This window comes from Coenobita brevimanus, chromosome 82, assembly GCF_032717465.1.
Source record: "Coenobita brevimanus isolate Jiangsu-jjx chromosome 82, ASM3271746v2, whole genome shotgun sequence".
NCBI classification, from domain to species: Eukaryota; Metazoa; Arthropoda; class Malacostraca; order Decapoda; family Coenobitidae; genus Coenobita; species Coenobita brevimanus.
This window is the reverse complement of record NC_137035.1, coordinates 16,621,749-16,648,743: the sequence shown is the minus strand read 5'-3', so window position 1 is coordinate 16,648,743 and position 26,995 is coordinate 16,621,749. Positions and strand designations below refer to the sequence as shown.

The 26,995-nt window shown below is 38.2% G+C and overlaps 1 protein-coding gene across 2 annotated transcripts in view; it reads right to left on the bottom strand.

The window, feature by feature from the left end:
* LOC145409683 (uncharacterized) overlaps positions 1 to 26,995 on the bottom strand; it is a 410,883-nt gene that overhangs the window by 58,834 nt on the left and 325,054 nt on the right. The window lies entirely within an intron of this gene.

Sequence of the window (26,995 nt, the reverse complement as noted above, 5' to 3'; positions counted from 1 at the left end):
TGTAATGGATTGTATTTTATCTTTTACTTTGGTTTTGTTTCTGATGTAGCTATAAAATAGCTTCGGTTGATCACTACTCAAACTGTTTTTGGGCTTCCCTCCTTATTCTTGTATAATCGTTCCTTGCCTGTTTATAGTTGTTATATGCTCTTTCACTATTGTGTCTTCTGTATCTGTTCCACAACAAATCTCTTTTTTCTTTTGATTTTTTACATTCTGTATTAAACAATTTCTTTATTTCCTTTTCTGCTTCTTTGTGCTGTGGAATGTACTTCTGGACTCCTGTTTCATAAAGTTCACAGAATTTTCTAAATATAACATTCAAATCTTGTCCTCTAAGCTCTTTTTCCCAATCTATTTCTAAAAAGTATTTCTTTAGGTCATGATAGTTGCCCTTTTTGTAGTTAAGGCTCTTTTTGTAATGTGGAAGCAATGAAGAAAGTCAAACTGGGGAAAGCCCCAGGAATTGATGGAGTGTGTGGTGAAATGCTGAAGCATGGGGGAGAGACAGCAGTAGAATGGATGTGGAAGATGTGCAGATTGGCCTGGGAGGAAGGTAGAATCCCAGAGGATTGGAAGTCAGGTATAATTATTCCCTTGTACAAAGGAAAATGGGAAAAAAAAGTGTGTGGTAATCATAGGGGCATTTGTCTTCTTAGTATAATAGGAAAAGTGTATGGTAGGATACTTATTGACAGAGTTAGGGAAATAACAGAGGAATTAGTTGGAGAAGAACAAGGAGGATTTAGGAAGGGAAGAGGTTGTGTAGATCAGATATTCATTCTTAGATCTTTAGAGGAAAAGTTTCTAGAGAAGGGAAAGAAGTATGTGGCCTTCATGGATTTGGAGAAAGCATATGACAGGGTGGATAAACAAGGATTGTGGAAAGTATTAAGAATATATGGAGTAGATGGGAAGTTGTTGAATGCTGTGAAGAGTATGTATGACGGTGCTAAGGCTGCAGTGCATGTGGATGGTGAACTAAGTGAATTTTCCTCTTTGAAGGTTGGGTTGAAACACGGATGTGTCATGTCTCCATGGTTGTTCAATCTGTACATGGATGGGGTAATAAAAGAGATACAAGCTGGGGCAGTGGATGTTGGAGTGGCTCTTGCGAGAGAGGGTAGTGTTTGTAAACTCCCTGTACTGTTGTTTGCAGATGATACTGTGTTGTTAAGTGAAGAAGAAGGGGAGCTGCAAGGCTTGGTGGATGAGTTTGGGAGAGTGTGTACGAAACGGAATCTAAACGTGACTGTAAGGAAGAGTAAAGTGATGGTCTTTGAGAGAGGTGAAGGCAGTGAATGTACAGTGAGGTTGGATGGTGAGGAGATGGAAAATGTGAGTACGTTTAAGTACTTGGGGAATGTGATGAGTAAGGATGGAAGTTTGGAGGGTGAAGTGCTTGAAAGGGTATAACAAGGAAGAAAGGTTGCTGGTTCTTTGAAAGCAGTGATAAGAAATAGGGAAGTGAGCATGGAAATGAAAAAGTTACTGCATGACAGTATTGTGATACCAACTCTAACGTATGGAAGTAAAGCTTGGACGTTGTTGGGAGGACACAAGTCAAGAGTGAGAGCAGTGGAAATGAGTTATTTAAAAGGAGCCTGTGGAGTCACATGGAGAGACAGGCTGACAAATGAGGATATAAAGAAGCGTTGTGGTGTGGATGTGGATGTGATAGGAAGCATTAGGAGGAACACACTGAGGTGGTTTGGCCATGTGGAGAGGATGGAGGGTGGGAGACTAACGAGGAGAGTGTATGTGAGTGAGGTGGAGGGGGGGGGGAGAAGGAGGGGGAGGTCAAGGATGAGCTGGAGGGATGGAGTGGAGAGGCATATGAGAGAGGAGGGTGTGAGTTGGGAGCAGGGCAGTGAAAAGGCGGGGGACAGGACGACGTGGAGGCGATTTGTTTGTGGCCACCCCGTACAGGATTAAGGCATCTGGCAATAGATAGATAGATGGATTACTACTAACTATGTCATATGCAGTCCTGAAGTTGTAATATTATACTGCGTGGTCACTTTTGCCGAATCGAGGGTGATACATTATATTGTCAATATCATTTTCTTGCCTAGTAAATATAAGATCTAGTACTGATAGTATGTCAAGTCCTCTTTCTCTGGTGCTTTCTTTTACATGTTGTGTTAGGAAAAACTCCTGCACAAGGTCCAGGAGCTTTTGGTCCCAACAGTTTTCCTGGCTTTTCATATCTAGAGTTCTCCATCTTATATTTGTACTGAAATCTCCAGTTAGTATAATTCTTTCAGATTTCTCCTCCATTCTATGTAGTAATGCTCATAAACTTTAAATTGTTTTCTCTGCCAGGTCTTCATATTCACCTTTTTCCCAAATGTTTGATCTGGGTGGCATGTATAAATCTGCCACAATTACTTTCCCTTCAGATGTACTAATCTTTACTGCAATCAGTTCTACCAGTGAGGGTACATCTAGTTCTATTTTCTTGACTTGCAGATTTTTCTTTGTCCATCCATCCATCTTAATATTATAATTCCTCCTCTGTTTTTTAAGTTCCTATCTCTTCTCCATATATTGCATTCCTCTAAGTTCAGTGTATCGTTTGATATTCTTGGTGTTAATTTTGTTTCAGTCTGGCAAACAATATGCTGTTCCTTTTCTTTGATATAATCATTGATCTCTAGTAATTTTGATACCACTCCATCTACATTAGAGTACATCAACTTAATCATCTTGTTTACACACCATCTACATTAGAGTACATCAACTTAATCATCTTGTTTACATACTTATCATGACTTGGGTCTACTACCTTTCTCCTTTTTATTCCCTCCCATTTATGTACCACTTTCAAACCTGCAATCCAATTATTTTGTTTATAACACAAAAAAAACAAACAAACAAACAAAAAAAAAAGTGTTCTTCTCTTCCTCTGATCTTCCATCATTCTTTGTTCTTGCCTCCCTCTTCTCTTTTAGTAATCCAAGTTCCTCTTGAGTTAGGCATCTTTTTATCCATACATTTTTGAAGTCCTCTTTTTCTATAAGTATGTTTGCATTTTTCAGTATTTCCTCCACAGTGCTTACACTCTGGAAGGTTACTTTCAGTGGCCTTGATTTATTTCTCTCATATTTCTCTAGCCTTTTGTGTTCCTCTATGTCTTTACTACAGATTTCCTCTGACACTTCCTTCAAGATGTTCATTACAATTGCCATTTCCGTTTTGTCTTGAAATCTTGTTTTTTATTTCTTCCTCCTCTACACCAGTGATTACTAAAGATTTGTTGATGTCTGCTGAATCTTTGACCAATTTTGGATTGTTTTGGATTATTTTCTTCACTTCCTTTTTAATGCTCTTTTCTTCAACTCTTCTTTCTAAGTGTTTCTTTACTTTCACCATTTCAGCATATGTGGTTTCCACATCATTTTTGTAGCTTTGCATCGCTTCATTTACCTGGGTTATCTTCTCCTCAACATCACTGCTATGATCTATCAGAGTGCTCGTGTGCCTTACTGTCTCTGTATCATTTCTGAACTCTTCCATAATATTCTCATGGTTGACAACTGTGCTTGCCATTTCACTAATCTTTCTTCTAAGTATACCCACCTCAACTGATAATTCAACTACTGCTGTGTCTTTCTTATCAATCTCCTTCACTAAATTTTAATTTTCTTCCTTCTGCATGTGCAACTGCTTCTTAATTTCATCTATTTCACTCTGAAATGCCTTCTCTAATCTGTATACTTGTTCCACCAGCTTATTATGCATCTCCATTTCTACCAGTTCCTGGTAGAAATCATCATCCTGCTTTCTACGTTTGTCCCTTTTCTTAGGGCCTTCCACAGTTGATTTGCCAAAGATGGTGGTCATCTTCGGGTACTAACAGAAAGCTTCTACGTACAGATTTGCATTCCTCTACGTCGCAGAATATACAGTCAACACTGAAATTGCTGATTTGCTTGTTTCGGCACTGCTGCCTACTTCGTTGTATTGTGTTATTGGAACAACACTTTTACTTAAACTTCCTCTTTTATATTAAAACACTATTTAGTTGGACCTAGTACTGAGCTTGACTCATGTAAAGATACTTTATAGGTATAGCCATTTGAGGGCCGAGATTGACCCCGTGCGGAGCAATGCCAGGCACGTCCTCTCACTGTCGCATCTAGTGTGTGTGTGTGTGTGTGTGTGTGTGTGTGTATTTACCTATTTGTAGTATACAGGAATTGAGCAATGCTCGTGTTGTCCTGTCTCCATATCCACATTTATCAAGTCTACCTTTACACACATGAATGTTTTTCTCATGCACCACCTCTTTGTCTAAGTCGTTCCAAATATTTAAGTATTTACCTAATATACCTAATTGTGATATACACGGAATGTACTATGCTCGTGGGTTTCCGTCGCTCTTTCTCAATAAGTCGAATTTAACTTTAAACTCGTTTAAGTTTTTAGACTGGACGATCTCTTTGTCCAGGCTATTCCATAAGTCTATACTTCTGTAAGGAAAGCTATATTTCTTGATATCCTTCAAGCAGCTTGACTTTTTCAATTTCATTCCATGTCCTCTTGTTGCTCTCTTATCCCATACAAACAGATCTTCTTTGTCAATTTTATCTACTCCCACCATGGTCCTGAACACCGCAATCATGTCTCCCCTCTTTCTCCTTTCCTCTAATGAAGGCAAATCCAGTTTTTCCAGCCTCTCTCTGTATGACAGGTCTGTCAGACTGGGGACCATCTTGGTTGCTGTCTTTGTATTCTCTCAATCTTGTTTATATCTTTCTTTTTGTGTGGGGACCACACTACCGCTGCATATTCTAACCTGGGGCGGATCATGGCCACTATCAATTTTTTCATCATTTCCTCATCCATATAATGAAATGCTACTCTTATGTTAGTCAAGAGTTTATAAGTCTCTCCAACTATCTTGTTAATGTGCTTTTCTGGTGACAAACTATCTTGGACCAGCACTCCCAAATCTTTCTCTTCTCTCCTTTTTGTGATTAATTCATTACCCAAAAAATAATTCAGTGATGGTCTCCTGGTACTTTTACCCATTTCCAATATTTTACATTTCTCTACATTAAATTTCATTTCCCACGTCCAGCTCCAATTGTGTATCCTATTCAAATCCTCCTGCAGTATTTTACAATCCTCCTCAACCTCTATCTTCCTCAAGATCTTTACATCATCAGCAAACAGTCTTGCATAACTGTTCACTCCATCTACCATATCATTTACGTAAATCAGGAACATTACTGGCGCCAACACTGAGCCTTGAGGGACTCCACTTGTTACTTCCCTCCATCCAGACATCTTTTCCTTTATTACTGTCCTCATTTGTCTGTCTCTCAAAAAGTCTCTCATCCATTCCAGAAGTTTCCCCTTTAGTCCTCCTATATATTCAAGTTTCCACATTAGTCTCTTATGAGGTACCTTGTCAAAGGCCTTCTCTAAGTCTAAGTACACACAATCCACCCAACCATCTCTCTCCTGTACCACATCAATCGCTCTTGAGTAAAAGCTCAACAAGTTAGAAACACATGACCTTCCACTTCTGAATCCAAACTGACATTCAGCCAAAATATTCATCTCTTCCAGATATTTTATCCATCTGTCTTTCAGGATTCTCTCACACAATTTTGCGACCATGCTGGTTAGAGACACTGGTCTATAATTCAGGGGTTCTTCCCTGTTTCCTCCCTTGTAAATTGGTACCACATTTGCCCTCTTCCATTCTTTTGGCACTTTCCCCTCTTTCAGTGAGCATACAATTAAGCTGTGAATTTTATCTGCCAGTTGTTCTCTGCATTCCTTCAGTACCCAATTAGAAATTCCATCAGGTCCTGGGGCTTTCCTTACATCTTGAGTTTCCAGTAATTTATACACTTCCTGTACCTCCACTTTTATATCTTTCATCACCGGAACATTTCTAATCACTCCCTCCCCTTCCACAAGCTCCTTTTCTTTAGTGAAAACTGACTGGAAACGTTTGTTCATTATTTCTGCTTGCATTGCCGCATCCTTAAAGACCTCTCCTTCTACTTTCAACTTGGTGATTCCTTCCTTTTGTTTCAGTTTGCCATTAACAAATCTATAAAACAGTTTGGGTTCATCCTTGCATTTGTGTGTTCTTACCTAATTGTACCTAACTGTATCTTTACAGGAATGAGTCAAGCTCGTACTGTCCCGTGTCTTAAACCATATTTATCGTACATATCCTTAAATTTGTGAATTGTTTTGGCACACACTATTTCATTCGGTAGTGCATTCCATTGATCAATCGCTCTGTTTGAGAAACTGAATTTCCTTACATCTTTATCACCTCTCTTCTTATGCAGTTTTTTGCAGTGTCCTCTTGCTGATGCTTCTCCATATGTTAAGTAATCATTTATGTCTATTTTCTCCTTTCCTGATATGCACTTATATAGCATTATCATGTCACCTCTTTTCCTTCTCTCCTGTAAAGTTGGTAGATTCGTTTATTTAGTCTTTCTTCGTAGCTTAGGTCCCTTAAGCTTGGTATCCATCTTGTAGCGGCCCTTTGAACTTTTTCAATCTTGTCTATGTGCCTTTTGAGATGAGGACTCCAGACTACTGATGCATATTCCAGGGTTGGTCTAATGAACGATGTTATTATCCTTCTTAGCATGTCTTCATTTATGTATGTGAATGCTATTCTCATATTTGCAAGCAGTGTATACATGTTTCGTACCTTCTCGCTGATGTGGTCAGCCGGAGATAGTCTGTTATTGATAATCACACCTAGGTCCTTCTCTCTTTCTGATGTGTATAGGGTTTTATTTCCTAACTTATAATCCCAATCAGGTCTTTTTCCACTTTTACCAAACTTGATTACATGACACTTGTCCACATTGAATTCCATTTGCCATGTGCTACTCCATTCATGAAGTTTATATAATTCTTCTTGTAGCTCTTTGCAAGAGTCTGTGTTAGTAATTCTCCTTTGTATTTTTGCATCATCTGCAAACATATTCAGATAGCTCTAATTTCCAGTGTTACTGTTTATATCATTTATATACACTAAAAACATGATTGGTGCCAGCACTGAACCCTGTGGTACTCCACTAGTCACTTCTTTCCATGATGAGTAGTTTCCTCTTAGTACTGTCCTCATTTCTCTTTTTATGAGAAAGTCTTGCATCCAACAAAACAGTTTGCCTCGAATTCCTCCTTGATGGTACAGTTTCCATAAAAGTCTTTGGTGTGGTACTGTGTCAAAAGCTTTCTTGAAATCTAAATAGATACTGTCCACCCATCCTTCCCTTTCCTGTATTGTGTTTGTTACTCTGTCATAGTAGCTCAACAGATTAGTAACACATGATTTTCCTTTTCTGAAACCAAACTGTCTTTCTGTTATCATACTGTGTTCTTCTAGATGATTTACCAAAACTTTTCTTATAAGTTTTTCTAATACCTTGCTTACAACACTGGTCAGTGATACTGGTCGGTAGTTGAGTGGATTTTGTCTATTTCCTTTCTTGAATAAGGGGACAACATTTGCTTTTTTCCAAATATCAGGTAGTTTCCCTTGACTCAAGGATTTCTTGAAAATTATAAATAATGGTTTACTTAACTCCTTTGCACATTCTCGTAATACCCAACATGAAATTTCATCAGGACCACTTGCTTTTCTTCTGTCTAATCTACTTAACTTCTCCTGTATTACTTTTTCTGCTATTTGTATATCTGGTAGTATGTGTGGACATGCGTGTTCCACATAGTCCCTCTCAAAATTTTTTTCTTCTGTAAAAACTAATTGGAAATTCTTATTTAGTGCTTCACAAATATCTTTCTCTTGTGTATAAGTGATTCCCTCGTCCGTAATGGATTGTATTATATCTTTTACTTTGGTTTTGCTTCTGATATAGCTATAAAACAGCTTTGGTTGATCACTAATTTTATTTATTATATCCTCCTCAAACTGTTTTTGGGCTTCCCTCCTTATTCTTGTATAGTCGTTTCTTGCCTGTTTGTAATTATTATACGCCCTTTCACTATTGTGTCTTCTGTATCTATTCCACAACAAATCTCTTCTTTCTTTTGATTTTTTACATTCTGTATTGAACCATTTCCGTATTTTCTTATCTGCTTCTTTGTGCTGTGGGAATACTTCTGGACTCCTATTTCATAAAATTCACAAAATTTTTTATATACAGCATTTAAATCTTGTCCTCTAAGCTCATTTTCCCAATTAACTTCTAAGAAATACTTCTTTAGGTCTTGATAATTTCCCTTTTTATAGTTTAAGCTCTTTTTGTAACTGTCATTGCTGTTTACTATGTCATATGCTATCCTGAAGTTATAATTTAGTACTGCATGATCACTTTTGCCAAGTGGAGGGTGATATATTAAACTGTCAATATCATTTTCTTGCCTAGTAAATATTAGATCTAGCACTGAAGGTACATGAAGTCCTCTTTTTCTGGTGGTTTCCCTCACATGTTGCGTTAAGAAAAACTCCTGTACGAGATCCAGGAGCTTTTGGTCCCAACAGCTTTCTTGGCTATTTATATCTAGAGTATTCCAATTTATATTTGTATTGAAGTCCCCAGTTAGTATAATTCTTTCCGATTTCTCTTCCATTTTATGTAGCAATGATTTTATACTCTGAATTGTACTCTCTGCCAGGTCCTCATATTCGTCTCTTTCCCATGTGTTTGATCTGGGTGGCATGTACAAATTGGCTACAATTACTTTACCTTCAGATGTGTCGATCTCTACTGCAATCAGTTCTACTTGTGATGGTATATCTAGTTTTATTTCCTTGACTTTTAGATTTTTCTTAGTTAATATTATAATTCCTCCTCCTTTTTTTAAATTTCTGTCTCTTCTCCATATATTGTATTCCTCTAAGTTTAGTATGTCATTGGATATCCTTGGTGTTAATTTTGTTTCAGTTAGGCATATTATTTGTGGTTCATTTTCTCTGACATAATCATTCATCTCTAGTAATTTAGATACCATTCCATCCACATTTGAGTACATCAACTTTATCATCTTGTTTATATACTTGTCATGACATGGTTCTACTACATTCCTCCTGTTTCTTCCATCCTGCTTGTGTACCACTTTCGTACCTGCAATCCTATTACTTTGTAAAAAAATTTCTTCTTCTCCTCTTCTGATCTTCCCTCATTTTTTGTTTTTGCTTCCTCCCTTTTCTCTTTCAGTAATTCCAGTTCCTCTTGTGTTAGGCATCTTTTTATCCATACATTTTTGAACTCCTCTTTTTCCTTAAGATTCTTTGCATTTTTTAGTATCTCTTCCACAGTGTTTACACTCTGGAAAGTCACCTTTAGAGGTCTTGTCTTGCTTTTCTCGTATTTCCCTAACCTTTTGTGTTCCTCTATGTCTTTACTACAGATTTCTTCTGATACTTCTTTCAGTAAGCTCATTACATTTGCCATCTCCTTTTTGTCTCTTGTGATCTTGTTTTTAACTTCATCCTCTTCTATACCAGTGATTACTATTGATTTGTTTATCTCTACTGAATCTCTGACTAACTTCGGATTGTTTTGGATTATTCTTTTCACCTCCTTTTTAATGCTTTTTTCCTCCACCCTTGTTTCTAAGTCTTTCTTTACTTTCACCATTTCAGCATATGTGGTTTCTACATCATTTTTATAGCTTTGCACAGCTTCATTTACTTGTGTTATCTTCTCCTCAATATCACTGCTCTGGTCAATAAGACTGCTAACTTGCCTAATTGTTTCTGTGTCATTTTTGAACTCTTCCATATCACTCTCGTGACTGACTACTGTATTTGCCATTTCACTCATTTTCTTCCTAAGTGTACTCAATTCCACGGTTAGTTCACTGATGGTTGTGTCTTTCTTATTGGCCTCCCTTCCTAGTTTTTCTATTTCTTCCTTTTGCAAGTGCATCTGCTTCTTTATTTCATCAATTTCATTTTTGAAAGCCATTTCTAGTTTGTTTACACGTTCAACCAGTCTATTGTGGGTCTCTACTTCAACAAGTTCTTGGTAGAAATCATCATTTTGCTTTTTTCCTTTTCTTTTCCAAATTTGTTTTACTGAAGTATGTATCCATTTTGCAATAGTTAAAGTGCAAAGCATATACTTACAATCTCCGTCTTTTTGTAGTCTAAACAAACCTCAGAGATGACTCAGCGTATTCTTTCGTCTTGGTTCTATTTCCTGTTTTTACAAGTCTTGTTTAAACTTATTATTTTTTTCCTTTTTATAATGAACAATCATTTAGTCCAACCTGGTACTGAGCTTGACTCATACAAAGATACTATTTAGGTAATGCCACTGGCCGTGATGATTTGGTACGGAGGCCGGTGTCACACATCCGTCTAGATTGAATCCCTGTGTGTGTGTGTGTGTGTGTGTGTGTGTGTGTGTGTGTGTGTGTGTGTGTGTGTGTGTGTGTGTGTATTTACCTAATTTACCTAACTGTGATATACAGGAAATGAGCTATGCTCGTGGGGTCCCATCTCTTTTTCTCATTAAGTCAAATTTTGTTTTGAACTCGTTTAAGTTTTTAGACCGGATGATCTCTTTGTCCAGGCTATTCCACAGGTCTATACATCTATATGAAAAGCTATATTTCTTGATATCCTTCAAGCAGCTTCGCTTTTTCAGTTTCATTCCGTGTCCTACTGGTACTCTCCCATCCCATACAAACAGATAATTTTTATCAATTTTATCTAGTCCCATCATGGCCCTGAACACTGCAATCATGCTGCCCCTCTCTTCTTTCTTCTAGGGAAGGCAGGTCCAACTTTTCCGGAGTGCTCTTTATATGACAGATCTGCCAGGCTAGGGACCATCTTGGTAGCTGTTCTCTGTATTCTCTCAATCTTATTTATATCTTTCTACTTGTGTGGGGACCACACTATTGTTGCATATTCCAGCCTGGGGCGAATCATGGTCACTATCAATTTTTTCATCATCTCCTCATCCATGTAATGAAGTGCTTTTCTTATGTTAGTCAAAAGTTTGTATGTCTCTCTAACTGTCTTGTTAATGTGTTTTTCAGATGACAAACTATCCTGGACCAGCACTCCCAAATCTTTCTCTTCTCTTGCTTTTGTGATTGGTTCATTACCCATCAAATAATTCAGTGATGGCCTCTTGGTACTTTTACCCATTTCCAATATTTTACATTTTTTTGCATTGAATTTCATATCTCACATCCGGCTCCAATCATGAATCCTATCCAGATCCTCCTGCAGCATTTTACAGTCTTCCTCAACTTCTACTTTCCTTAAGATCTTTGCATCATCAGCAAACAGACTTGCATAACTGTTCATTGCATCTACCATATCATTTAAGTAAATCGGGAACATTGCTTGCGCTAACACCAAGCCCTGTGGGACTCCACCTGTTAGTTTCTCTCCATCCAGACATCCTGTCTTTTATTACTATCCTCATTTGTCTGTCTCTCAAAATATCTCTCATCCACTGCAGGAGGTTTTCCTTTGGTCCTCCTTTGTGCTCCAATTTCCACATTAGTTGCTGTGGGGTACCTTGTTAAAGGCTTTCTCCAAATCTCAATTCAGACAGTCCACCCTACCATCTCTCTCTTGTAGGACATCGATCGCTCTTGAGTGAAAGCTCAACAAGTTGGAAACACATGACCTTCCACTTCTGAATCCAAACTGACTTTTGGTCAAAATGTTCATCTCCTCCAGATATTTTATCGATCTGTCTTTCAGGATTCTCTCGCACAATTTTGTGACCACGCTGGTCAGGGACATTGGTCTATAATTCAGGGGTTCTTCCTTGTGTCCTCCCTCATAAACTGGTACCACACTAGCCCTCTTCCATTCCCGAGGCACTTTCCCCTCTTCCAGAGAACACACAATTAAATTGTGAAACTTATCTGCCAGTTGTTCTCTGCATTCCTTCAGTACCCAATTAGAGACTCCATCCAGTCCTGGGGCTATCCTTACACCTGTAGTTTCCAGTAATTTATGCACTTCCACTTTTATATCTTTTATCACTACATTTCTAGTCACACCCTCCCCCTCCAAAAAATCCCTTTCTTTAGTGAAAACTGATTGGAAACATTTGTTCATTATTTCAGCTTGCACTGCCACATCTTTATAGACCTCTCCTTCTACTTTCAGGTTGGTGATTCTTTTCTTTTGTTTCAATTTGCCATTAACAGATCTATAAAACAATTTGGGTTTTTCCTTATATTTGTGAATTATACCTTCTTCAAAGTTCCTTTCTTCCTCTCTATGCATTCTTGTAAATTCATTTCTAGTTCTTTTATATTCTTCCTTTGTTCTGTTATTACCTCTCTTTCTCCAGTTGTTCCATGCCATGTCCCACTCTTTTTTTGCTATCATACACCTGTTAAACCACTCCTTTTTCCTGTTTTCTTTCCCCCTTACTCTTGGAATATATTTTTCCACTCCCAAATTATAGAGGTACAGAGATATATTCCACTTCCTCTGCATCTCTCTTGTTTCTCTGAATTTTCTCCAATCCTCATTTTTGAAAATATTTCCTCAATCCTGTAAAGTTTACTTTCCCAAAATTGTATCTTCCCTGCCTATAAAGCTCATCTCTTGGCACCACACTGCCATTTATCATCTGGAACTCAATGACCACATGATCACTTTTCCTATAGGACAGACATATTTCAAAGATTCAGTCAGGTCAAGTTCTTTGGCTAGCAGTAAATCTAGTCTTGCTGGCGTGTCATTACCTCTGAATCTTGTTTCTTCTTTGACCCACTGGGTCATTACATTATTCATTGCTATATTTAACAATATAGTGCCCCACGAATCTTCACTACCTCCTGAGTCCCATTCCTCCCAGTTCACCTCATTACAATTAAAATCACCCATTAGAATTATGCTGTTGCCTTTCTCAAGCACTTTCTGTAGATATTTAAGCATGTAAGACAACATCTCCTTGTATTCATCGTCATTCCATGCCCTTGTCTTAGGGCGAACATATACTACTGCCATGTCTCTCTTGCCATTCTCTCCAGTTTCTGATTTCATATTTATCACTTCAGCCTTACCCTCTCTCAGTTCCACATAATCCACACTGATGTTGCTCCTCTTGTTTTTTCTTTTCTGTCTCTTCTCCACAGTTTGTATTTACTATCTTCCATACGGATTTCAATATCCTCTCTTAACTTGGTCTCTACCAGGCACATAATATCTGGTTCATGTACCCTCAAGAAATCATTGATTTATAACCTTGCCGATATTAAACCATCAACATTAGTATATGCCACTTTCCAACTTTTTTCATTTTGTGTGAGTGTGAGTGTGTGTGTGTGTGTGTGTGTGTGTGTGTGTGTGTGTGTGTATTTCCCTATTTGTATTTACCTATTTGTAGTATACAGGAATTGAGCAATGCTCGTGTTGTCCTGTCTCCATATCCACATTTATCAAGTCTACCTTTACACACATGAATGTTTTTCTCATGCACCACCTCTTTGTCTAAGTCGTTCCAAATATTTAAGAATATACCTAATTGTGATATACACGGAATGTACTATGCTCGTGGGTTTCCGTCACTGTTTCTCAATAAGTCGAATTTAACTTTAAACTCGTTTATGTTTTTAGACTGGACGATCTCTTTGTCCAGGCTATTCCATAAGTCTATACTTCTGTAAGGAAAGCTATATTTCTTGATATCCTTCAAACAGCTTGACTTTTTCAATTTCATTCCATGTCCTCTTGTTGCTCTCTTATCCCATACAAACAGATCTTCTTTGTCAATTTTATCTACTCCCACCATGGTCCTGAACACCGCAATCATGTCTCCCCTCTTTCTCCTTTCCTCTAACGAAGGCAAATCCAGTTTTTCCAGCCTCTCTCTGTATGACAGGTCTGTCAGACTGGGGACCATCTTGGTTGCTGTTCTTTGTATTCTCTCAATCTTGTTTATATCTTTCTTTTTGTGTGGGGACCACACTACCGCTGCATATTCTAACCTGGGGCGGATCATGGCCACTATCAATTTTTTCATCATTTCCTCATCCATATAATGAAATGCTACTCTTATGTTAGTCAAGAGCTTATAAGTCTCTCCAACTATCTTGTTAATGTGCTTTTCTGGTGACAAACTATCTTGGACCAGCACTCCCAAATCTTTCTCTTCTCTCCTTTTTGTGATTAATTCATTACCCAAAAAATAATTCAGTGATGGTCTCCTGGTACTTTTACCCATTTCCAATATTTTACATTTCTTTACATTAAATTTCATTTCCCACGTCCGGCTCCAATTGTGTATCCTATTCAAATCCTCCTGCAGTATTTTACAATCCTCCTCAACCTCTATCTTCCTCAAGATCTTTACATCATCAGCAAACAGACTCGCATAACTGTTCACTCCATCTACCATATCATTTACATAAATCAGGAACATTACTGGCGCCAACACTGAGCCTTGAGGGACTCCACTTGTTACTTCCCTCCATCCAGACATCTTTTCCTTTATTACTGTCCTCATTTGTCTGTCTCTCAAAAAGTCTCTCATCCATTCCAGAAGTTTCCCCTTTAGTCCTCCTATATATTCTAGTTTCCACATTAGTCTCTTATGAGGTACCTTGTCAAAGGCCTTCTCTAAGTCTAAGTACACACAATCCACCCAACCATCTCTCTCCTGTACCGCATCAATCGCTCTTGAGTAAAAAGCTCAACAAGTTTGAAACACATGACCTTCCACTTCTGAATCCAAACTGACATTCAGCCAAAATATTCATCTCTTCCAGATATTTTATCCATCTGTCTTTCAGGATTCTCTCACACAATTTTGCGACCATGCTGGTTAGAGACACTGGTCTATAATTCAGGGGTTCTTCCCTGTTTCCTCCCTTGTAAATTGGTACCACATTTGCCCTCTTCCATTCTTTTGGCACTTTCCCTCTTCCAGTGAGCATACAATTAAGCTGTGAATTTTATCCGCCAGTTGTTCTCTGCATTCCTTCAGTACCCAATTAGAAATTCCATCAGGTCCTGGGGCTTTCCTTACATCTTGAGTTTCCAGTAATTTATACACTTCCTGCACCTCCACTTTTATATCTTTCATCACCGGAACATTTCTAATCACTCCCTCCCCTTCCACAAGCTCCTTTTCTTTAGTGAAAACTGACTGGAAACGTTTGTTCATTATTTCTGCTTGCATTGCCGCATCATTAAAGACCTCTCCATCTACTTTCAGCTTGGTGATTCCTTCCTTTTGTTTCAGTTTGCCATTAACAAATCTATAAAACAGTTTGGGTTCATCCTTGCATTTGTCAATTATACCTTTTTCAAAATTCCTTTCTTCTTCCCTACGTATTCTTGTGTATTCGTTTCTTGTTCTTTTATATTCTTCCTTTGTTCTGTCGTTACCTCTCTTTCTCCAATTGTTCCACGCCTTATCTCTATCTTTTTTGGCTATCATACACCTTCTATTAAACCACTCCTTTTTCCTGTTTTCTTTCCCTCTTACTCTTGGTACAAATTTTTCCACTCCCAAATTATAGAGGTCTAGAAAGATATCCCACTTCCTCTGTATCTCTCTTGTTTCTCTGAATTTTCTCCAATCCGCATTTTCAAAAAAGTTTCTCAATCCTGTAAAATTTGCTTTGCCAAAGTTGTATCTTCCCTGTCTATGAAGCTCATCTCTTGGCTCGACGTTTCCTATTAACATCTGGAACTCAATGACCACGTGATCACTTTTTCCCAAAGGACAGAGATATTCCAATGATTCTATTACATCGGGTTCTTTGGTGAACAGTAAATCTAACCTTGCTGGTGTGTCCTCACCTCGAAACCGTGTCTCTTCTTTGACCCACTGCGTCATCACATTATTCATTATTATATTTAATAACATAGTACCCCACGAATCCTCGCCGCCTCCCGAGTACCATTCCTCCCAGTTCACCTCTTTACAATTAAAGTCACCCACCAAAATTATATTATTGCCTTTCTCAATTATTTTTTGCAAGTAGCTAGCCATATCTGACAACATCTCATGGTATTCGTCATCCTTCCATGCTCTCGTCTTTGGGGGAACATACACTACCGCCATATCTCTCTTAACATTCTCTCCAGTTTCTAATTTCATATATATCACTTCAGCCCTGCCTTCTCCCATTTCCACAGTATCTACATTTATGTTGTTCTTCACTGCTATCATCACTCCTCCTCCCTTTTTTTCTTTTCTGTCTTTTCTCCACAGTTTGTATTTACCATCTCCCAAATGAACATCAATATCTTCTCTTAATTTGGTCTCTACAAAGCACATGACATCAGGTTCATGTTCTCTCAAGAAATCATTAATTTCGATCCTTGTCGATATGAAACCATCAACATTAGTATATATCACCTTCAAATTATTTTTGACATTATTAATACCCTCTTCTCTCCTACTCTCTGTCCGTACCACTTCCTCAACTTCTGATCTTTCACAACCATCCCCCTAATTTCCTTCACTTCTATTTCCTTAAATACCATTTCCTTACTTTCATATCCAATACTCTCCAAAAAAAAGTATTACGTTCTTCCTCTGTCCTCTTATCATTTTTTTCCTTTACTTCTTCCTTTAATGATTTTAAAGCTTCTCTTTCTTCTTCATTCAGATCTTTTCTTATTATAATATTTTCCATCCCCGCCTCTTTGCTTAATTTCCAGGTCACTTTAAGTATCTCATTTATTACACTTTCTGATGTAAACTTGACTCTCATTGGTCTTGTTTCCCCTTTCTTATAAGGCCCTATCCTCCTTACTTCCTCAATTTCTTTTACCCACTTGTTTCCTTCGGGGTCAATCTTGCCTAATATTCCTCTCACCATGTTCGTGTCTCTCTCGAGTCTTGCGAACCTAACCTTTTCTTCCTCTTCCCTGTTTCCAAATACTATCACACATCTGTTCCTTTCTACAGTTTCTCTCACTATTTTCTCTTTTTTCTTCAGTATTTTCACTACATTTTCTTCCATTTCTTTCTTGTTCATTTCCCTTTCTTCCTGGATGATCTCTCTTAAGCTGACCACTTCTTTCTGTTCTTCCTCTACGTGTGCCCACTTTGCCTTGTGTTCTTCTAGTACATTACTCACCTTCTCCGTTTTATTAGTACTCTCTTCAAGTTTCCTCCTCAGTTCAACATTTTCCCGCTTCAAATTCTTAATCTCTTCATTGGCTGTTTCGTTGGACTGGATTAGACTCTGTATGGTGGTTTCCGTATTTCCTGACACATCCTTTATCACTAGATTCTCTACTTTTTTTTCGAGTTCACTAATCCTCATAATTAATGTTTTCACTAGGTCCATGACATTAGTATTAGCATCAAATCCTTGAAATTCCATTCCCTCATTGTTTACATTTTCGGCCATCTTTAACGTACCGATCAAGTACCTAAACAGCTGTTACCAATAAGCCACAAACATTCATGTATACTATTGCCAACAAATCTTTACATTTTTGGTAGTCTACCAACTTTCATTATTTTAAATTTAAAGAAAGACCCTAGGAGACAGGACAGACAAAATTCCTGAAACTACTCAAGGTCAGGAGCGATGCCTTGGACGTCCTCTCTCTCCGGCTGTTCGTGTGTGTGTGTGTGTGTGTATGTGTGTGTGTGTTCTTAACTAATTGTATCTTTATAGGAATGAGTCAAGCTCGTACATATTTATTGTACATATCATTAAATTTGTGAATTGTTTTGGCACACACCATTTCATTCGGCAGTGCATTCCATTGATCAATTGCTCTGTTTGGGAAACTGAATTTCCTTACGTCTTTATCACCTCTCTTCTTAAGCAGTTTTTTGCAATGTCCTCTTGCTGATGCTTCCCCATATTTTAAGTAATCATTTATGTCTATTTTCTCCTTCCCTGATATGCATTTATACAGCATTATCATGTCACCTCTTTTCCTTCTCTCCTGTAGTGTTGGTAGATTCAGTTTATTTAGTCTTTCCTCGTAGCTTAGGTCCCTTAAGTTTGGTGTCCATCTTGTAGCGGCCCTTTGAACTTTTTCAATCTTCTATGTGTTTTTTGAGATGAGGACTCCAGACTACTGATGCATACTCCAGGGTTGGTCTAATGAATGATGTTATTATCCTTCTTAGCATGTCTTCATTTATGTATGTGAATGCTATTCTCATATTTGCAAGCAGTGTATACATGTTCCGTACCTTCTCGCTGATGTGGTCAGCCGGAGATAGTCTGTTATTGATAATCACACCTAGGTCCTTCTCTCTTTCTGATGTGTATAGGGTTTTATTTCCTAACGTATAATCCCAATCAGGTCTTTTTCCACTTTTACCAAACTTGATTACATGACACTTGTCCACATTGAATTCCATTTGCCATGTACTACTACATTCATGAAGTTTATTTAATTCTTCTTGTAGCTCTTTACAAGAGTCTGTGTTAGTAATTCTCCTTTGTATTTTTGCATCATCTGCAAACATATTCAGATAGCTTTCATTTCCAGTGTTACTGTTTATATCATTTATATACACTAAAAACATGATTGGTGCCAGCACTGAACCCTGTGGTACTCCACTAGTCACTTCTTTCCATGATAGTAGTTTCTCCATAGTACTGTTCTCATTTCTCTTTTTATGAGAAAATCTTGCATCCAACAAAACAGTTTGCCTTGAATTCCTCCTTGATAGTACATTTTCCATAAAAGTCTTTGGTGTGGTACTGTGTCAAATGCTTTCTTGAAATCTAAATAGATACTGTCCACCCATCCTTCTCTTTCCTGTATTGTGTTTGTTACTCTGTCATAGTAGCTCAACAGATTAGTAACACATGATTTTCCTTTTCTGAAACCAAACTGTCTTTCTGTTATCATACTGTGTTCTTCTAGATGATTTACCAAAACTTTTCTTATAAGCTTTTCTAATACCTTGCTTACAACACTGGTCAGTGATACTGGTCGGTAGTTGAGTGGCTTTTGTCTATTTCCTTTCTTGAATAAGGGGACAATATTTGCCTTCTTCCAAATATCTGGCAGTTTACCTTGACTCGAGGATTTCTTGAAAATTAAAAATAAAATAATGGTTTACTTAACTCCTTTGCACATTCTCGTAGTACCCAACATGAAATTTCATCAGGACCACTTGCTTTTCCTCTGTCTAATTTACTTAACTCCTCCTGTATTACTTTTTCTGATATTTGTATATCTGGTAGTATGTGTGGACATGCATGTTCCACATAGTCCCTCTCAAAATATTTTTCTTCTGTAAAAACTAATTGGAAATTCTTATTTAGCGCTTCACAAATATCTTTCTCTTGTGTATAGGTGATTCCCTCGTCCGTAATGGATTGTATTATATCTTTTACTTTGGTTTTGCTTCTGATGTAGCTGTAAAATAGCTTTGTTTGATCAATACTTTTATTTATCATATCCTCCTCAATCTGTTTTTGGGCTTCCCTCCTTATTCTTGTATAATCGTTTCTTGCCTGTTTGTAATTATTATACGCCCTTTCACTATTGTGTCTTCTGTATCTATTCTACAACAAATCTCTTCTTTCTTTTGATTTTTTACATTCTGTATTGAACCATTTCCGTATTTTCTTATCTGCTTCTTTGTGCTGTGGGATGTACTTCTGGACTTCTATTTCATAAAATTCACAGAATTTTTCATATACAGCATTTAAATCTTGTCCTCTAAGCTCATTTTCCCAATCAACTTCTAAGAAATACTTCTTTAGGTCTTGATAATATCCCTTTTTATAGCTTAGGCTCTTTTTGTAACTTTCATTGCTGTTAACTATGTCATATGCTATCCTGAAGTTGTAATTTAGTACTGCATGATCGCTTTTGCCGAGTGGAGGGTGATATATTAAACTGTCAATATCCTTTTCTTGCCTAGTAAATATCAGATCTAGCATTGAAGGTACATCGAGTCCTCTTTTTCTGGTGGTTTCCCTCACATGTTGCGTTAGGAAAAACTCTTCACGAGATGTAGGAGCTTTTGGTCCCAACAGCTTTCTTGGCTACTTATATCTAGAGTATTCCAATTTATATTTGTATTAAAATCTCCAGTTAGTATAATTTTTTCTGATTTCTCTTCCATTTTATGTAGTAATGATCTTAAATTCTGAATTGTACTCTCTGCCAGGTCCTCATATTCGTCTCTTTCCCATGTGTTTGATCTGGGTGGCATGTACAAATTGGCTACAATTACTTTCCCTTCAAATGTGTTGATCTCTACTGCAATCAGTTCTACCTGTGATGGTATATCTAGTTTTATTTCATTGACTTTTAGATTTTTCTTAGTTAATATTATAATTCCTCCTCCTTTTTTTAAATTTCTGTCTCTTCTCCATATATTGTATTCCTCTAAGTTTAGTATGTCACTGGATATCCTTGGTGTTAATTTTGTTTCAGTTAGGCATATTATATGTGGTTCATTTTCTCTGACATAATCACTCATCTCTAGTAATTTAGATACCATTCCATCCACATTTGTGTACATCAACTTTATCTTCTTGTTTATATACTTGTCATGACATGGTTCTACTACCTTCCTCCTTTTTCTTCCATCCTGTTTGTGTACCACTTTCGTACCTGCAATCCTATTACTTTGTAAAAAATGTGTTCTTCTCCTCTTCTGATCTTCCCCCATTTTTTGTTTGTGCTTCCTCCCTCTTCTCTCTCAGTAATTCCAGTTCCTCTTGTGTTAGGCATCTTTTTATCCATACATTTTTGAACTCCTTTTTTTTCCATAAGATTCTTTGCATTTTTTAGTATCTCCTCCACAGTGTTTACATTCTGGAAAGTTACCTTTAGAGGTCTTGTCTTGCTTTTCTCGTATTTCCCTAACCTTTTGTGTTCCCCTATATCTTTACTACAGATTTCCTCTGATACTTCTTTCAGTAAGCTCATTACATTTGCCATCTCCTTTTTGTCTCTTGTGATCTTGTTTTTTACTTCTACCTCTTCTATACCAGTGATTACTATTGATTTGTTGATATCTACTGAATCTCTGACTAACTTTGGGTTGTTTTGGATTATTCTTTTCACTTCCTTTTTAATGCTTTTTTCCTCTACCCTTGTTTCTAAGTCTTTGTTTACTTTCACCATTTCAGCATACGTGGTTTCCACATCATTTTTGTAGCTTTGCACAGCTTCATTCACCTGTGTTATCTTCTCCTCAATATCACTGCTCTGGTCTATCAGACTGCTTATTTGCCTAATTGTCTCTGTACCATTTTTGAACTCTTCCATAATACTCTCGTGATTGACTACTGTACTTGCCATTTCACTCATTTTCTTCCTAAGTGTACTCAATTCCACTGTTAGTTCACTGATGGTTGTGCCTTTCTTGTTGGCCTCCCTTCCTAGTTTTTCTATTTCTTCCTTTTGCAAGTGCATCTGCTTCTTTATTTCATCAATTTCATTTTTGAAAGCCATCTCCACTTTGTGTACACGTTCAACCAGTCTATTGTGAGTCTCCACTTCAACCAGTTCTTGGTAGAAATCATTATCTTGCTTTCTACGTTTATCCTTTTTCTTTTCCAAATTTGCTTTCCTAAAGTATGTGTCCATTTTGCAATGCTAAAAGCACAGAGTATTTACTGTACATTCCCTGGGGCAGTTGTAGTCTAAACAAACCTCAGCTGACTGAGCGCATTCTTTTGCCACTCGGGTCTTTTTTCTGTTTGAACAAGTCTTGTTTAAACTTCTTCTTATTTTTTTTTTTAATAATAAAAAATCATTTAGCCTAACCTGGTACAGAGCTTGACTCATATAAAGATACTAATTTAGGTAATGCCACTGGCCGTGCTGGCTCAGTATGGAGCGTTGTCGGCGCACCTCTGTTCTCCTTGACTCCTTGTGTATTTACCTATTTGTAGTATACAGGAATTGAGCAATGCTCGTGTTGTCCTGTCTCCATATCCACATTTATCAAGTCTACCTTTACACACATGAATGTTTTTCTCATGCACCACCTCTTTGTCTAAGTCGTTCCAAATATTTAAGTATTTACCTAATATACCTAATTGTGATATACACGGAATGTACTATGCTCGTGGGTTTCCGTCGCTGTTTCTCAATAAGTCAAATTTAGCTTTAAACTCGTTTAAGTTTTTAGACTGGACGATCTCTTTGTCCAGGCTATTCCATAAGTCTATACTTCGGTAAGGAAAGCTATATTTCTTGATATCCTTCAAGCAGCTTGACTTTTTCAATTTCATTCCGCGTCCTCTTGTTGCTCTCTTATCCCATAAAAACAGATCTTCTTTGTCAATTTTATCTACTCCCACCATGGTCCTGAACACCACAATCATGTCTCCCCTCTTTCTCCTTTCCTCTAATGAAGGCAAATCCAGTTTTTCCAGCCTCTCTCTGTATGACAGGTCTGTCAGACTGGGGACCATCTTGGTTGCTGTTCTTTGTATTCTCTCAATCTTGTTTATATCTTTCTTTTTGTGTGGGGACCACACTACCGCTGCATATTCTAACCTGGGGCGGATCATGGCCACAATCAATTTTTTCATCATTTCCTCATCCATATAATGAAATGCTACTCTTATGTTAGTCAAGAGTTTATAAGTCTCTCCAACTATCTTGTTAATGTGCTTTTCTGGTGACAAACTATCTTGGACCAGCACTCCCAAATCTTTCTCTTCTCTCCTTTTTGTGATTAATTCATTACCCAAAAAATAATTCAGTGATGGTCTCCTGGTACTTTTACCCATTTCCAATATTTTACATTTCTCTACATTAAATTTCATTTCCCATGTCCGGCTCCAATTGTGTATCCTATCCAAATCCTCCTGCAGTATTTTACAATCCTGCTCAACCTCTATCTTCCTCAAGATCTTTACATCATCAGCAAACAGACTTGCATAACTGTGTGTGTGTGCGTGTGTCTTTTAATAACCCACTGAATCTATATGCCATCCTGTTTAGTTTATTCTTCTATCTATCTATCTATTGCCAGATGCCTCAATCCCGTTTGGGGTGGCTACAAACAAATTGCCTCCAAGTCGCCCTGTCCCCCGCCATTTCACTGCCCTGCTCCCAACTCACACCCCCCTCTCTCATATACCTCTCCACCCCATCCCTCCATCTCATCCTCGGCCTCCCCCTCCCTCTTCCCCCCTCCACCTCACTCACATACACTCTCTTCGTCAGTCTTTCACCCTCCATCCTCTCCACATGGCCAAACCACCTCAGTGTGTTCCTCATAATGCTTCCTATCACATCCACATCAACACCACAATGCTCCTTTATTCTTGCTGCTAATAAATTATTTTATTCAACTTTTGAAAGGGCTTCTGTACACATGGGTTTAACAAGCTGTATTCAACCCTCTGATAAAAAAAAATCTTAAGCTGAATAAATTTACCTGGAAGATGTAAGACTAAAATAAAATGTGGATCATGGGATTTAAGAGACTAGGGATGTTTTCTCATCATTAGCCTGTGTTAGTTCACTGCAGGACAGAGGTTGCTTCCTTTCCACTTAACTGTAAAAAACCTGTATGGTATAGGCTATTAGTCAAAATCTAAACTACAGTATGTATATATTAAAAGCATCATCATCACTGTTATTCAGAAATAATTTTTCCTTATACAAATGCAGTGAGACTGGGTCTATAAGGCAAGGAAAGAGAAAACATAACAGAGAGAAAACTATTGACAACATGCCCTAAGAAATAGGCAAAAAATTCATTCACTCACTATTCACGCCCCCAGAATCCTGGCTTTACTTCACAGGCCTAGCTATCAGAACATTTTGTGGTTGTTTTTTCGGATGCACTTTGCATTATCTGCCAAACAGAGTTAATCTCTCAACTACCCTGTCAAACCCTTGTCATGTGCTCCTCTGTATATAATTCATTGCAGCAATCATCTTCTATACTCCACTGACTTCAACAATTATTTACCATATCCATCCACTTATTTTTTTGGCAGCCCACCTCCTCCCACCTTCAAATTTGCTCATATATTCCCCGTTCACCAATGCATTAGTACCCATTTTTTCTATACGACCAGAACACCTAAGCACACTCACTTCAACCCTGTTAACAGATACTGTATGTGTTGTGTCAACAGTTACTTTTAATTATAGTATTTATGTAATTTATTGCTATAGTTTTAAGGTAAGTAATGAGATGAAGAAGATTAGTTTAAAAATCTATCTACCTATCTATCTATCTACTGCCAGACACCTGTCCCCCGCCATTTCACTGCCCCGCTCCTAACTCACCCCCCCCTCTCTCATATACCTCTCCACTCCATCCCTCCATCTCATCCTTGGCCTCCCCCTCCATCCTCTCCACATGGCCAAACCATCTCAGTGTGTTCCTCCTAATGATTCCTATCACATCCACATCCACACCACAACACTCCTTTCTATCCTCATTTGTCAGCCTGTCTCTCCATGTGACTCCATAGGCTCCTCTTAAATAACTCATTTCTATTGCTCTCACTCTTGACTTGTGTCCTTCCAACAACGTCCAAACTTCACTTCCATACGTTAGAGCTGGTATCACAATACTGTCATGTAGTAACTTTTTCACTTCCATGCTCACTTACCAGTTTCTTATCACTGCTTTCAAGGAACCAGCAACCTTTCTTCCTTGTTGTACCCTTTCAAGCACTTCACCCTCCAAACTTCCATCCTTACTCATCACACTCCTCAAGTACTTAAACGAACTCACATTTTCCATTTCCACACCATCCAACCTCACTGTACATTCATTTACTTCACCTCTCTCAAAGACCATCACTTTACTCTTCCCTACATTCACCTTTAGATTCCGTTTCTTACACACTCTCCCAAACTCATTCACCAAGCCTTGCAGCTCCCCTTCATCTTCATTTAACAACACAGTATCATCTGCAAACAATAGTACAGGGAGTTTACAAACACTACCCTCTCTCACTAGGGCCACTCCAACATCCACTGCCCTACCTTGTATCTCTTTTATTACCCCATCCATGTACAGCTTGAACAACCATGGAGACATGACACATCCCTGTTTCAACCCAACCTTCAAAGAGAAAAATTCACTCAGTTCACCATCCACAGCACTGCAGCCTCAGCACCATCATACATACTCTTCACAGCATTCAACAGCTTCCCATCTACTCCATATATTCTTAATACTTTCCATAATCTTTGTCTATCCACCCTGTCATATGCTTTCTCCAAATCCATGAAAGCCGCATACAACTTCTTTCCCTTCTCTAGAATCTTTTCCACTAAAGATCTAAGAATGAATATCTGATCTACACAACCTCTTCCCTTCCTAAAGCCTCCCTGTTCTTCTCCAACTAATTCCTCTGTTATTTCCCTAACTCTCCCAATAAGTATCTTACCATACACTTTTCCTATTACACCAAGAAGACAAATGCCCCTATGATTACCACACACTTCTTTTTCCCCTTTTCCTTTGTACAAGGGAATAATTATATCTGACTTCCAATCCTCTGGGACTCTACCTTCCTCCCACGCCAATCTGCACATTCTCCACATCCATTCTACTACTATCTCTCCCCCATGCTTCAGCATTTCACCACACACTCCATCAATTCCTGGGGCTTTCCCCAATTTGACTTTCTTCATTGCTTCCACAACTTCAGTCCTACTGATTTCTTCCTGTCTTCTCACCTCCCTCCTTCTCCCAGCCATTCTCCAGCCACTATACTCACATTACTTCCATTCTCTACGTTAGTCAATTCCTTAAACTGTTCTCTTCATCTCCTTACTTCTTCCTCCTTCTTCACTAGTAGCCTACCATTTTTATCTTTCACTCCCGTACTAACTTCACTACCACCCTGTCATACTCTCTTCACCTCTTTTCAGAACATTTCCTTACAGTCCCTCCACTTTACACTCAAATTCCTTCCAAATTCCTCATCCATTCTCTTCTTACTCTCTCTTACTAATCTTTTCACCTCTCTCCTTCTTTCTACGTATAACTCTCTCTTCCGCCTCTCAACTTCTTCCATGCCCCTATTTCTCATCCATTCACTGTATGCTTTCTTCTTTTGTGCCACAGCCTGTCTCACCTCTTCATTCCACCATACTGTTCCTTGCACCTCCTTCTGTCTTCTCTTCACCCCACACACTACATCACACCTTGCACATATTTCTTCCGTGAATATCTTGCACACACCTTCCACATCCCTCATCTGCTCCAATTCATATTTACCCAATTGCTCCTCCATTTCTCTCTTATATTCTGCCTTTTTCTCATCCTCTTGTAACCTTTCCACTCTTCTTGCAACTACTCCTTCCTCCCATCCTTCCGTTCTTCTATTTCTCCATCTTACTTGGATCCTGATTCTGGCCACCAACAAGTGGTGGTCATAAAGTCCACTCCCCCAACCTCTATAAGCTCTTACACCCATTACACATCTTCGCATCCTTTCATCCACACACACATAATCAATCACTGCCTCCCTTTCATTCAGTTCACCACCCACCCCTCTCATCACTCGCCATGTGTACCTGTGGATTATTTTGTGCCTGAAGAGGGTAGTGGCTATTACCAACGCCCTCCCGGCACAAATGTCCACTAACACACTACCATTCTCATCTATCTCAGCAGGCACACCCCACTCACCAACTATTCCATCCACCTTCACATTCCCTACTTTGTAAATTAAAATGTTAAGGCAGAGGTACACCACACTCTCCCAAATCCAAAATACTTGAGTCCAAAAGCTTTGTGGAAATGATATTTTGGAAAGTAGAATCATAATGATACTATGAGCAAATTGTGTAAAATACAACCTACAGTACCATGAACAGTACATGAAATGATGTTCCTTGTATGAGTAATATAGAATCTATTGCTATACTGTACTTGTTTACAAATAAAATTTATCTTCAAATATGCACTGAGTGTGTGAAAACACATGATATAACACCTTCCTGTTACATAAAAAAATATTTGGAAAGAGGTGTTCAAAAATTGGATGTTCACATTTGGGAGGTTGTGCTGTACAGGTAGGTCCCGTTGTACGATTACTCAATATATGAGACACCGATGATACGACCTGGGTAAATTAGGGACTACTGTATTTTCATTTT